Source organism: Alligator mississippiensis, chromosome 4, assembly GCF_030867095.1.
Source record: "Alligator mississippiensis isolate rAllMis1 chromosome 4, rAllMis1, whole genome shotgun sequence".
Lineage (NCBI taxonomy): Eukaryota > Metazoa > Chordata > Crocodylia > Alligatoridae > Alligator > Alligator mississippiensis.
The window spans coordinates 58,391,175-58,404,191 of record NC_081827.1 but is presented as its reverse complement, the minus strand read 5'-3'; the positions used below and the strand labels follow the sequence as shown (position 1 = coordinate 58,404,191).

The following is a 13,017-nucleotide window of genomic DNA, read 5'->3' as shown; positions in this document are numbered from 1 at the left end:
TAGAGAATGAATAAACCATTAAATGATCTTGTTTCCTTGACATACCTTAACGCAATATGTGTCTGTAAGAAAGGGAAAGATGACATCTGTAAGTTAAATCTCTCCTATATTTTACAACACATCATTCATGTAAATTATGTTTTATAACATTTTATATATTATGTCCAAAACATCCTCCATTTATTGTTAGTACTGTAAAGACTTGATTAACTATTAAATCACAGAGAATTGAAATAAGCATTTATGAACCAGGTGTTATATATATTTACATCTATACCATTTGTAAGCAGAGCTTGTTGTCTTATGTCAGTGGCAATCATATTTTCTTGAGTTACATATCCCTTCTTGTGTTTGTTATACTGCTGTGTACTCCTATGATTCCATGTCAAAGATAATAAAAAGAGTAATTATTTGTGTCACTATAAGCTCTTCAAGGCTAAAGACAAACAGTCAAAAAGCCCAAGGCTGAATCAATTCAGTCTTTGTAGGTTAAGTCTAAACTGCAGAGATTAAACTGAGAAGCAAGTGAACAGAAATTCACTTTTGATTCAGGAAATGCAGCCACATGCTTGCAGTGGCTCAGGCCAGAAGCTGAGGGCACTACAGCACACCTCTCAGCCTGCCAGCCACTTCCAAAGGGAAGGGACTGAATCTCCAAGGCTTTTCCCCCTCCTTGCTCAAGCAGAGGGGGATGTGGCCAGGCCCCAGCCCCGAGTTAGCACCTGGAGGATGGGGGTTTAAACCCCTTCCCTGGTCAGGTCTGCCTGGGTGGGAGGGCAGTGTCTGCCAGGCTTCTGTCCCCCACCACATTTCCCCAAGGGGGGAGGGCAGCCCCTGTCAAGCTGAGGGGGTGGGTGGGGGAAAAGATAGTGCTAACAGTCCCTCTCAAGCTGTTTCTGCCCACCACCCCAAGCCCTGCCCCTCACCCCCCACCTACTCAACTCCATCAAGGTGGGAATAGTCTGGCAGGGGCTGTCCCCACCAGGCAGACTCAGCTGGGTTTCCTACCCTCTTGCTCTGGCTAGGGAACAGAGGAACATGGCCAACCCTGCTCTCTGGACTGCACAGCACAGCCCAAGGCTGAAAAGTATTATGGGATGCCAGGAGACTGATTTAACATGAACTGGGAAGGATTCTGGGACAGAAGTTCCATAAACTGTTTTGACCTCAATCGGTTAAGTCTAATGCTACATTCAACTGGGTTTGTTTTAAACCAGTTTCAGCTGTTTTGAAACTGGTTTATTTGCACTGAGCTTCTGTTCTGTTACAGGTTTAAATGAGTTTCTGATCACTTGAACCAGTTTATGTGTAACTTGTGTCCCTAGCTCAACTGCCTGAGATATTAAAGAACTCCTCTTCATTTTTTTCCCTTTGCTTCTAATTATATTTTCCTTTTTCCTTTATTTGTTTACCCTGGGCACTGGCAAGGGTTGCAGGGTTCCTACCTCTCATACACCCTTTAAAAATTTGTCACACCCAGTAGTATGAATATTGTGAACATGAAAAACACTCTAACATGGTTTGTTTGAGCTGTGTATTGGTTTGCTTGAGCTGTGTTAAAATGGAGAAATGCTTTAGCATAATTAAAATCTAAAATTTTCAAATCCATTAGTTTAGTATTAGTATATCTGCTCTGAAGCAATTCTGCTGTGGGATGTCAGATTTAAATTTACATAGGGCTGTCAATTAAGTACAGTTAATGCATGTTTTTTGTGTTAATTTTTTTAACATGCTAATCACACGTGGTTTTGGATCCCATGTCCAAGTTCTGCTCTGTTACCTCTGGGCCACCCAGTGGGGCAACAATGGCAGCACAGAGGATCACAGGGCAGCCCAGGTATAGGCTGCAGGTGGTTGCATCAGGAGGGGGCAGGACATGCACACAGACACATAGCAGCAGCTGCAGCCTGCATGATGCATGTAGAGCAGCGCCCTGCCAATAAGTTTGTAGAGGGGGAGGGGCAGGGGGAGAAGGAAGGGGTGGAGTGGGCAGATCAAGGTCCTCACAGTGAGGGAGGGAATGGGGCAGGGGCAGGCACCGGAGAGAACAGGGCCCCAGGACCAGAGAGGATTGTGGGCTCATCCAGAGGCGTGAAGGAGGACACAGTTCCCCATCACTGCGTGTACCCCCAGGGGAGGCAAGGGGGGCATATGCCCCCAAGATTTGTCTGCAGGGCAGAGGTGAACTGCCCGCTGCAGGCTGGGGCTCTGTGCCCTGCTACTTAACCATGCAGTGCATCCCCTACCTGCCCAACGGTAGGAGGCACAACATGGCCTGCAGCGGGCAGCCTGGCTCCATCCCATGCACAAATCCGGGAGCACATGGCCCCCATGCTTCCCCCGGGGTTGCACACAGCCACACCCCCCCGACCCAGTCCCCTACACAAGCTGCCCACAGCTCCTTCCTACAACCTGCCCTGCCCCTGCCCCTTTCCCTCCCTCACCATGGAGGCCTCAATCTACAATCCTACTCCTTCCCTCTCCCCCTGCCCCTCCTCCCCTCCACAGACTAACCTGTGTGGTGTGTGCGTGTGTCTGCCCCTCATGTCCAATACCTGCTGGGTAGTGTGGGTGTATGTGTATGTCTGCCCCTCACTCCCGAGCCACAGACCCCACAGCCTTGCTGCGGCCCCTCCTGACCCACAGTACCCTGCATTCTGACCAGGGCGTGCGGAGACCGCCCCCTTCCCTGAGTGCCAAATCCCACACACACACCCATAGCCCCACCACACCTTCACAAAACCCCACATACACACATACCCCATATCCACCCCCAACCATACAAAGTACCTGCATAATTTTGCATAATTTTGAGTTTTTCTGTGCATAATTTTGAATTTTTAGCTGTGCAATTAAAATTATTAATTACAACTAATTTTTTAATCACACAACTAAACACAATCAAATTTTTTTAATCATTTGGCAGCCCTAAATTTACAGGAGGCAAATTATTAAAATATGTAGATCTAAGCGTAGGATAGTACAATAAAGGCATGTCAGAGAAGTGTTACATTTGGAGAATGGCTTAAATTACATTTAAAAAGTAGTTAATACTATTTTGTGCTGGTTTCTTATTTTAATCTTCTGAGGTGAGGCTTTCTTCTGAACCCTAACTTGCATGTTATCATTTCAATAAAAAATTGTACTTTCAATAGAAAATTCTACTTAGAATGCCATTCTTCCCCTTCCCCCCACCCTTTTCCCAAATGGTAAGGAAGATATTAATTTACTCTAGTCATAGGAGTAAGAAGCAACTAATGTTTTCTGCAACATGCCAATACAACTGCTTGTTCTTCACCCCTTGCTCTTTGTCCTCTTCTTTCCCCCAGCACAAGAGACTTTCACCTGGGCTCCAGAATACAGGAAGATGTACAACTATCTTCATTAAGCCCAGTCTGGCTTCAGGTCTTCAGAAGATGTAGAAGACCTCCAACTTTAATAATATCAGATGATGTCTGAAACTGCTCTAGGAAGACTCCTGGGAATAGCCAAGTTCCCAGGGTTATGTGAATTGTAAGAGTAGGTATTTTTTATACTTTTGAAATGTGGTTGGAATGTGTAGAAGGCCATTGAGAGCAAGTAAGGATTTCATATGTTTGGGTGAAATTTAAATGCCAGCATACTTTGCTTTAGTGTAAAATAGAAACTAACTGCAAAAACTATTGTGCCTTTAAACTTAGTTATATATGAGCTGGACTCTTATGTCAACTGAAATCTAAAGCAAAAGTGTAAGTACTGTTTGTGATGAGTTCTAGCAGGCAAGAGGAAGGTGAAGTAATCATGGTCATTTTTTATTTATTTCTTTCATTGTATCCTCACCCTCTACACTTACTACCCTTCTCCTTCCTCCCTAATTGTTATTCTCTATAGTACAACCCTTTTATGATAGGCTTGGAGGAATTAGACTATCATCTACAACTCTGACCTAGCTCTGACACCTTGTAGCTAACTATGGTCCTTCCTTAACCAAGTATGTGCATTAGTCTGTATGAGTATTAGAGAAAACAAGCCCCTTTTTGCCAGCCTCTGAAAGGGGACTGCATTATACTTGGAATCCACAAAATTCTTCTTTTACCTGTTTTGCTGAGGCCATTATTTTTATCTCTTATACTTTACTGACAACTGTGTCATTTCTCCTGTACAGAGTAGAAAATCCTGAATAAATGACACCCAAATATCTGTAGTGCTCCATCAAGTCTTTAAAAAAATGCATTTTTTACTGTGACTATTAAAGCAGTCTGTCAATAGCACTGTTTACAGCATGATAACAATATCTGGCTATAAAGTCAAAGCATAATATATGATCTCCAAAAATGTAAGCTTAAGTTGTATCTATTATAGTACCTTGCCTATTATAATAGATTTTCATAGCATATAGAGCTGTCGCATTATAATGAAAAGATATAAAACACTTTATCTATATAATCTGCATAGGTGTTTGCAGATTATTTTAATTAAATGTTAACAAAAATTAAAAGAACTGAATTCAGCTGAACAGAGAAGAAAAAAAAGAAAAGCTTTGTCAGCATACTGATACCAGTATGATTGTGTTGGGAATGTTGCTCCTAATGTCTTTGCATTCATCCATCAATTCCATTGACCACACCAACGTGAGGTGTAGGGTTCTGGCTGCCTGAAGCAAACTGGTGTATGCACACACAATCATATGTATACAACACACATACACAAGGGCAAATAGGCACTCCTGTAGCACCAGGGAGAAGCATCCTTGGAAAGATAACTAATGGGAAGGCACCTTTAGTTACTGCTTATGCAAGCTGAAAGTAGTCCTTTTATAGTATTAAAATATTGCTAAAGTGAATGTTGCTAGGCACAGAACTATAATGGATGTGACAAGTGATGTGTCTGTGCATGAGTGATTATATAACAGGCCCATGTTAGGATGCAGCTGAAGAGCCTAAGACAGCAATTCCCATAGGTTGTGCCATGGGTCACTAGTGTGCCACAAGAGCAATGGAAGTATGCTACAAGATTCCCCCTGGGTGAGAAAGTAAATGCTCTCTTCCTGCTTTCAGCACCCTGTTTCTGCTTCAACTACTCTAAAAGTGCCTGCAGCTGCTCCTCTAGAGGCAGTGTCACTGCTGATGCCTTCCCCCACCCCCAGGCAGCCCCTGTGCTGGGCACTAGGCCTATGCAAAGCAGCAAGTATTCAATTCAGATTTGGCTGATTCAGAGGGCCAGTGATTTGATTCAGTGATTCGAATCCCTGTCCCAAATTGATTTGGCCAATTCAGATCTGAAGATTTGGCACCAATTTGGAGATTCGGCCATACACTAAACAGGCAGCAGTCCTTGACCATGCTGGACACAGCTGCCTCCAGCTGGTAAGTCTGTTGTGGTGGGCAGAGTGGGGAGGGAAGAGGCATGGGGTGGGGCAGATCAATGCCCCCACAGGGAGGGAGGGGTTAGGGTTGGGACAAGCTGCCCAGCCAGGGCGAGAGGGCATGAGACTCGGGGAGGGGGGCTCTCGCCACTGCATGCCACCACATGCACCGATCCAGGAGGGCATGGGAGCGGGCATGTGCCACCAGATCTGTGCAGGGCAGGTTGGGCCAGGCTGCACTCTGGGAGGCTAGCCCCAGCTTCCTGATGCTGGGCTGTGCTCCACAGGGTGGGTGGAGCCAGGGCTGTGCTCTGGGTGGCTAGCCCCAGCTGCAGCCTGGAGCACAGCTTGTCCCAACCACAGCCCAATCCCTCCCTCACTGTAGGGGCGTTGATCTGCCCCCACCACACGCCCCTACCCTCCCCCCTCCCACCACAACAAACCTACCAGCTGAAGGCAGCTGTGTCCAGCATGGTCGAGGACTGCTGCCTGTTTAGTCTATGGCCAAATCTCCAAATTGGCGCCAAATTTTTTCTGAATTGATTCATAGGCTTTCGATTCGATTTGGAGCTTGTAATGGGTCTCCCGATTCGATTCGGAGATTCGGCTGCCAAATCAAGTCAAATCTCTTCCAAATCAAATCGGCTACCAAAGCTTTGCACAGCCCTACTGGGCACCCTCCACCTCCCTTGCAGCGTGCTCTGCTGTGGGCAGGCAGGCAGATACACATGTGAAGCCATGCTTTGCAGCCCAGCTTGTCCCCTGCACTGCTCCCATGCTCCTAGGGCCAGCAGGCAGGGCCAAAGAGGTGGCTACTGGTGTGTGAGGCCTTGCAGGAGCAGCCTCAGCAACAGGGGCTGCCCTTGTCCCCTGAGGTACAGACCAGGAGGGCGCAGACTGTGGAAAGAACACAGCAGGATGAGTCTTTCCCACACCTCCCTAAAGCACCACCAGCTAGACTAATGATTCTCAACTTCTTTAGTCTCAGGGCTCACCTCCGTATCTTTTCTGAATGTAGATCTGCCTCAGTGACTTTCAGGTGGTGTGCTGCTAAATTCAGAAGTAATGGGGGGGGGCCTTGAGGCTAAAAAGGTTGAGAACCACTGGCATTGAAATTGATTCTTTGCTTCAGGGAAGATGTATTTAGTATCACTTCTTAAACAGTACATCTCAGCATTGGTCTGATTTCCTCTGGCAGGGGAATGGAATATATTTTGTCTTGAAAAATATATATACATACCTTTTTGGGTGTAAGAATAAAGTGTGCCACCAATTTTAATTCAGAGGAAAATGTGCGCCTCAGGTATCAAAGTTACTGTGCAGTAACTAATCAGGCATAAATTTGATACCGGCATGATGCAGATATCAAATTTATGCCCAAGTCGGCATAAGTCACCCTAGGTACTATGTAATATGGGCATGCATGTGTAGATGTGCACCTGTTCTGCACAGTAATTTTCGGTTACTCCACAGTAACCTAAATTACTGAGCAGTAAATGTGGGTGAGTAGATGCACCTATTGTTTCCTGTAGCCTAGGACACTGACCAGTATACTGTCATATTCTATGTTGTCAGTAAAGGTGTCATGCCATACCAGCACCAGAACTCATTTTGACCAAATCCCTTCCCTTTGAGAAGGCAGATTCCTAACACCACACACATTTATTCTACATGTCTCCACAGTTCTTACTAAACAGACCATTGTGCAGACTATATTAAACATACTGTAGAGCATTAGAACATTTTGCTGCCTGAGATGATTAGAAAATCCATGCCTTGTCCTAGAATACAAAACAGCTAAGTCAAATATACTTTTACAAACTATTACCTCAAAAATAGCTTCTATTCTGCCTGCTAGAACCTGACAACATGGTCAACACTAATTGGATTATGAAAAATTTTAGATAAAATTATTTTAAAAGAGCAGATCTAACTAAATTCATTAGTTATTTGATTTCATTTTCTTCAATAAATTGCTGCCTATAATAGATAAGTATACAACAATGGAGACAAAAGTTGAATATTAAGTTTTCAATTGTCTCTGTATGTTTTTACTTATTTTAACTTCCAAGTTAAACTCTTTAACAATAGAGGTTTGGTCAAAGGTAATTCATCCATTTTCTCTGGCAAACATTGGCTTATACTTTGAAACTGGTTTTAAAATCAAATAGGCTAAGTACAGGCATTCAAGAGGTGGAAGTACTCTAACTTCCAAGCTTTACTCTAAGCACACAAGCTAAGTATAGAGTCCAAAAGCCTGAGGCTGAACTGATTCAATCTTTGCAGGTTAGTCTAAACTGTGTAGCTTGAACTGATAAGCAAGTGAACAGACATTTACTTTTGATTCATGAAATAGAGCCACACGCTTGCAATGGCCAAGGCCAGAAGCCAGTGGGCACCAGAGCACACCTCCCTGCTCAGCTGGAGCAGAGAGCTTGAGCTAAGGCTTGCCTGCCCACCCTGGGAGTGGAGGTTTGCAGGAAGATGCAAAGCATCCTGGGATGCTGGGAGACTGTAAGTTACTTTGAATCTGGAAGGGATCAGGGACAGAAGTTCAATAAACTGATTTAATGTAAATCAGTTATATGTGATACTACGTACATCCAGGATTATCTTAAACCAGTTTTGGCCATTTTGAAAGCAATTTATGTGCACTGAACTTCTGTTGTGTTATGGATTTGAACTGGTATATGATCACTTATACTAGTATACATGTAATATCTGTCCCTAGTCCCAAAGTTAGGTTCAGAGCAAAAAAAACACAGCAGGTCGGGGGGGGGGGGGGATGCTCTCACATGCCTCCCAGCATGCTCTGCAGGCTCCCCAGGCTACCAAAGACTCCCAAGCAGAGCAAAATGGTCAACTCCCCCCCCCCACCCCAAATTGGCTGGTGGGACCTCACAGCAACCCACCTGGACCTGATGTAGCAGTGGTTTGTCATGGCATGCAGCCTCAGGGCCACAAACCACCAGCCAGCTGTCCAGCGCATGGCCATCCAGAAACCCTGCGCCCACTAAGTGTGTGTGTGTGTGTGTCACATGCCTGGATTCCTTGTGTGTGTGTGCATACGTGCATGTGTGTGTGCCAGGGCTCTGGATGTGTGTATGCACCCCACATACACACATACAAAACCCAGGCTTCTTGGGCATGACTGGACCACCAACTTTCATGTGGCTGATTGAGAACAATGTCTGTCTCTTGCACAACTCCCCGTTCCCCAGGGTGATGAACAGTGGGCACTATGCTCCTGGAGTCCCCAATTTCATCATCAGCAACATCATCACCACCCTCCTCCGCAATTCTCATCAGGGACCTGCCTATCCCCTCCTGCTCTGGCTCATGAAGCCCTATGGGGGACAGCAGGACAACTGGATGGAGCATTTCAACTACAGCCTGGGGATGGCACCACATGCACACATGATGCAGAGAAGAGAGAGAGGGTGAGCCCTCTGCCAATGTGTGTGACCCCAGCCCCACACAGTGGCAGACTGTCTGAATCTGGAAAGCCCTAGCCAACTGCCTCTTCACTAGTGTGAACTGGGAGTCTTCTCCAGATGAGTAGGGCCAGAGGGCTTTGAGTCTTCATGCCCTAGCAGGTGACTATGGGTCTCCTGCCACAGGGTTCTTTGACCTTGAGTCATGGACACCACCCCCCCAGGGACACACACAGAACTAAAGGAAATGCAGCATAAGGAAGAGATGTACCTCCATGTAAAATGTTGTGGTTGTAAAACTTTTCCTGTGTTTAACAAAGAAAACCTGTTGAACACTGTCCATGTCTCATCCTGGTCCCTTCTCCCAATTAACACAAAACAGCAAACCTTTCGTGGCATCAGGATGTGATGAGGGGAGGGGGTTGAAAACACGGTGACAGAATCTGCGAGGGGGTTTGGTGTCAGGGAGAATGTCACAGGGCCAGAACTCAACAAGCCCAACACCTTGCAGGGAAGGCACAGGGTAGGGGGCTTTTGACCTGGCATCTTACTTTCAGGGGTCTGGAGTCAAAACCAGGGACTTCTCCATGTAGGAGCTGGACAGCTCAGTGATCAAAGACCCAATGTCTGTCTGAGACATCTGCAGGCTGGGAGGCACTGCTGCAGGAGAGACTAAAAACTGCTAGCATGGATACCAAGCCCCTTGGCTTTCATGGCCATATCTCCTCCTTCAAGGACTATGGACCTGCAACCCTCACCAGTGCCCAGGGCTCATGTCAGGCAACCAGGCCAAGCCAGGAGGCTGCCTCCCCACCAAGGCTGCACCATTCCCTTGCAGTGGTATCTGGGCCACAAATGGGGCCATGGGGAGCAGAAGAGTTCTCCCCTAGGCCTCTTGGTGGAAGGGGTTGATGAGCTGGGACCACTAGGATCTGCTGTCAGAAGCTTCCCCAGCAACCATCTGGCCCAGCAGGCTGGTGGGCCACAGTCTTCTGCCCCTTCTGATTGCTCCTGTGCCCTTTCAGGACTGGCCTAGAACTGTTTGGGGGACCAGCTTTCTCAGTCCTAGAACAAAGCTTGCTGGATTGCATGTGCATTGTAAGAACTGATAAGCTATGAGAGAAAGATCAAGATTTGCTGGATGTTTTGGACTGCAAAGTGCAAGACAAGAATGGCCACTGATGAGAATGGATTGTAAAGCCTGTATCCCAGAAAGGATATGGTTAAGATCTGGTAAAGAAAAGGAAAACTGTGCGTTAGGTAAGACCCAGAAGACAGTGTGGTATTCCAGATAGCTGCTAGAGAGAGATCTGCTGAAGAAAGTATTGCCATCAGAGTGGAGAGAGAATTGCTAGATGGGGACAGCTGCTGAAGAATGAAAGAGATTCTTTAAAGGGGGGTTGACAACAGACTCACAGAGCACAGACAGAGAAATTGAGAGTGGGTACTAAAAAACAGAGCTCAGACAGAATTTGTGAGAGCAGGGAAAGCCAGAGACTCAGTCTGAAAGGTGTGAGGCAGAGTTAGTGACTTGGAGTCCAGGAAGGGTTAAATCAGAGGAGAATAGAGCTGGATGGAGTTCAGAGGCTCTGAGGGGAACAGGGGGGTGGGGGAGACAGACAGAGAAAGAGAGATCTGGTGAAGGATCTGCAGGGCCCTAGAAGACCAAGTGATCTGGCAGTCCAGAGAAAATACTACTGTTAAGGCTGCCAGAGCTAGGGGCCTGAGATCTCAACTGGCCCAAGGAGAGGTCAGCCACCTTTACTTTATACCCTTATAACATGGAGGATTTCAGTGTAGGAGATTTTATGACTGGCACATTATAAATTTCAACCCCAAACAGTACTTGGCAACTTTTATTAAATTTCATTTTTTCTCTTTCACCTTGTCTTTCTCCATCCTTTACTGGCACTGTAAAGTCCCTGTCTGGAGGAGATTTCAATATAAATATAGATGTCACAAGTGAGAAGGCACAAATACTTAGCCACACTGGCTAAGTACGAACAGTCAAAAATCCCAAGGCTGAATTGGTTCAGTCTTTGCAGGTTACTCTAAACTGCAGAGATTAAATTGAAACAGAAGTGAACAGACATTTACCTTTGATTCAGGAAATGCAGTTACATCCCTGCAGTAGCTCAGGCCAGAAACTTGGAGGTGTTAGGGAATGACTCTCTAGCAGGTAACCAGCATGGGCTGTGTATTCACTTCCTCTTCCTGCTGCCCCAACATCTCTGAGATTTGCAGTCCAAAATCAAAGCAGCAGGGCTCCTCATCATTTCCTCTTCCTGCTTCCACATGCTTCTGGGATTTGTAGTCCACACTTGCAGCCAGCAGTAAGTTTGAGTGGGGCAAGGTGTGTTTAAGTCCCCTCACTGCCCCCAAACCCCAACTGGGATTTGCCTGGGGGGGAGCACTGTCCCCTCCCCCCCCCCCCCACTGTAGGCTGGGCCATTTTGAAACTGGTTGATGTGCAATGAGCTTCTATTCTGTTACAGGTTTAAATCAGTTTCTGATTATTTAAACCAGTTTATGTGTACCTTCTGTCCCTAGCCACTGTCAAGTGGTTGTTTTGCATTACCTATCTTGATATTTTAAAAATAAATAATTAAATACATCTAGATATGCAGTTTATAAACCTGAGCAAGGTAGAAAGTTGGGAAGACTCAGGGTGGGAGATGTGGTATGGAGAGGCATGAGCTTTTAAAAGGAAGAAAATTAGAGGAGGTCTTAGACAGATAAGAAGAAATTAGCTCCCCTCATTACTTTCCATAATCCAGAGCTGTAACCTTTCAAAAAGAGACATAAGCAGAACTATTTTAGTGTTGGAACCAAAATCATATGCCAGGTTCAGATCCAAGACTACTGCGAACACCCCTCTATGCACCTAAATTGAAATGTAATATTTAAGGCTTTATCCCTTACTTAAGTGAAAGTAATTTTTGAATGAACTAGGCAAGTCCAGAGAGTTTTCGGTTAAGAGTTGAGAACTCACCTCAGTCTCAGGCAAGCACAAACTTGGCTTGAACAAGACATCGTTATATCAGGACATTACAAAACACTTCCAAGTGTAAGCAGCTACTTACTGTTTCAGATGCCTCTGAAATCAGTCTGGAGAATGCAAGATGGAGAGAATCAATATTACGGATTGTAGCATAGGCGGCAGAAGGCCAGGGCTAATGGGGCTTAGCACCCCCAAATGCAGGGTAGCAGTGGCAGCAGGTAGGGCCATAGGGCAGCCTGGGCACAGGTTCTGGGTGACAGCAGCAGGAAGGAGGGGCGTGCACAGCCTACTGTGTCCCAAAGGGGTTTTTTTTAATTGATGAGTGTCTCTAAGAAAGGAATACTACATTAAGACTAGCAAGACCATTGGATATGATTTTTCATATAGCCAGGAAAAGTGACAACTGTGAAATGGTGGCTAATAAAACCAACAATGTGGCAGCTTACCAAAAACACGTTTCCCAAAGCTAGCTGCCCACAAAAACACATTTCCCAAAGCTATGTATCTATCTGTGGGATTCCCAGCAGCCTATTTTACTCTGTGACAGACTATTTGAACAAGCTTTCTATCAAGTGCATATGGTTCCAAGCCATTTTTTGAGTGACCAGAACCATTAGAAATTGGCTTTAAGACATGAAAATAGATAAACACTCTCTGCTTCTTTATGAGCCACTGAATGTATCCAAGTTTCCTGGAACTTTGTGTCTGTGAACTAGACTCATAGGGCACATGCAGAAGACCATGCACGTGCCTGTTGCAATGTCTCAGAGCAGTTTGAGACACCACAAGAGGCACTCTGGGAATGAAAAAATGTTCCCCATGCTGTGTATTTGAAGCATGAACTCTAAATTTGACACTGGGAAATCCCCTCCCTCCCGTGCAGCAGCAGCAGCAATGGCGGTGGCCATTGGGCACGCAGGGCCCGCTGCAGGCAGAACCCACCTATGGCATGACACAACCCTGCCTGCCTGAAACCTTGCACCGCCTGTGGCACATGCCTTTGGGCAGGACAGAGCCACTCTTGCTGTCACCTGCAGCCCCTGGCACTGCACACAGGGTCACGTGTCAGGCGGGGACAGATCCAGCCTGGCCCGATGGTATGGGGCACTTGTTGGCAAGACCCAGCCTAGCCCAATGTGCGGCTCTTGTGTGCAGTTTTGGGGTTCAGGTGACAGCAAGTGTGGCCCGGTCCTGCCCAAAGGCACAGGCCCCCAGGCTGGGCCCATGCCATGTTGCAT

The 13,017-nt window shown here is 46.1% G+C and overlaps 1 long non-coding RNA gene across 2 annotated transcripts in view; it reads right to left on the bottom strand.

The window, feature by feature from the left end:
• Nucleotides 1–11,012, bottom strand: part of LOC132250008 (uncharacterized) — a 236,750-nt gene extending 225,738 nt beyond the window's left edge. For both annotated transcript variants that reach the window (XR_009461583.1, XR_009461581.1), the window contains exon 1: nt 10,876–11,012. This is a non-coding gene — a long non-coding RNA (uncharacterized LOC132250008). The remainder of the gene's footprint in view (nt 1–10,875) is intronic.
• Between the last annotated feature and the right edge of the window lie 2,005 nt (nt 11,013–13,017).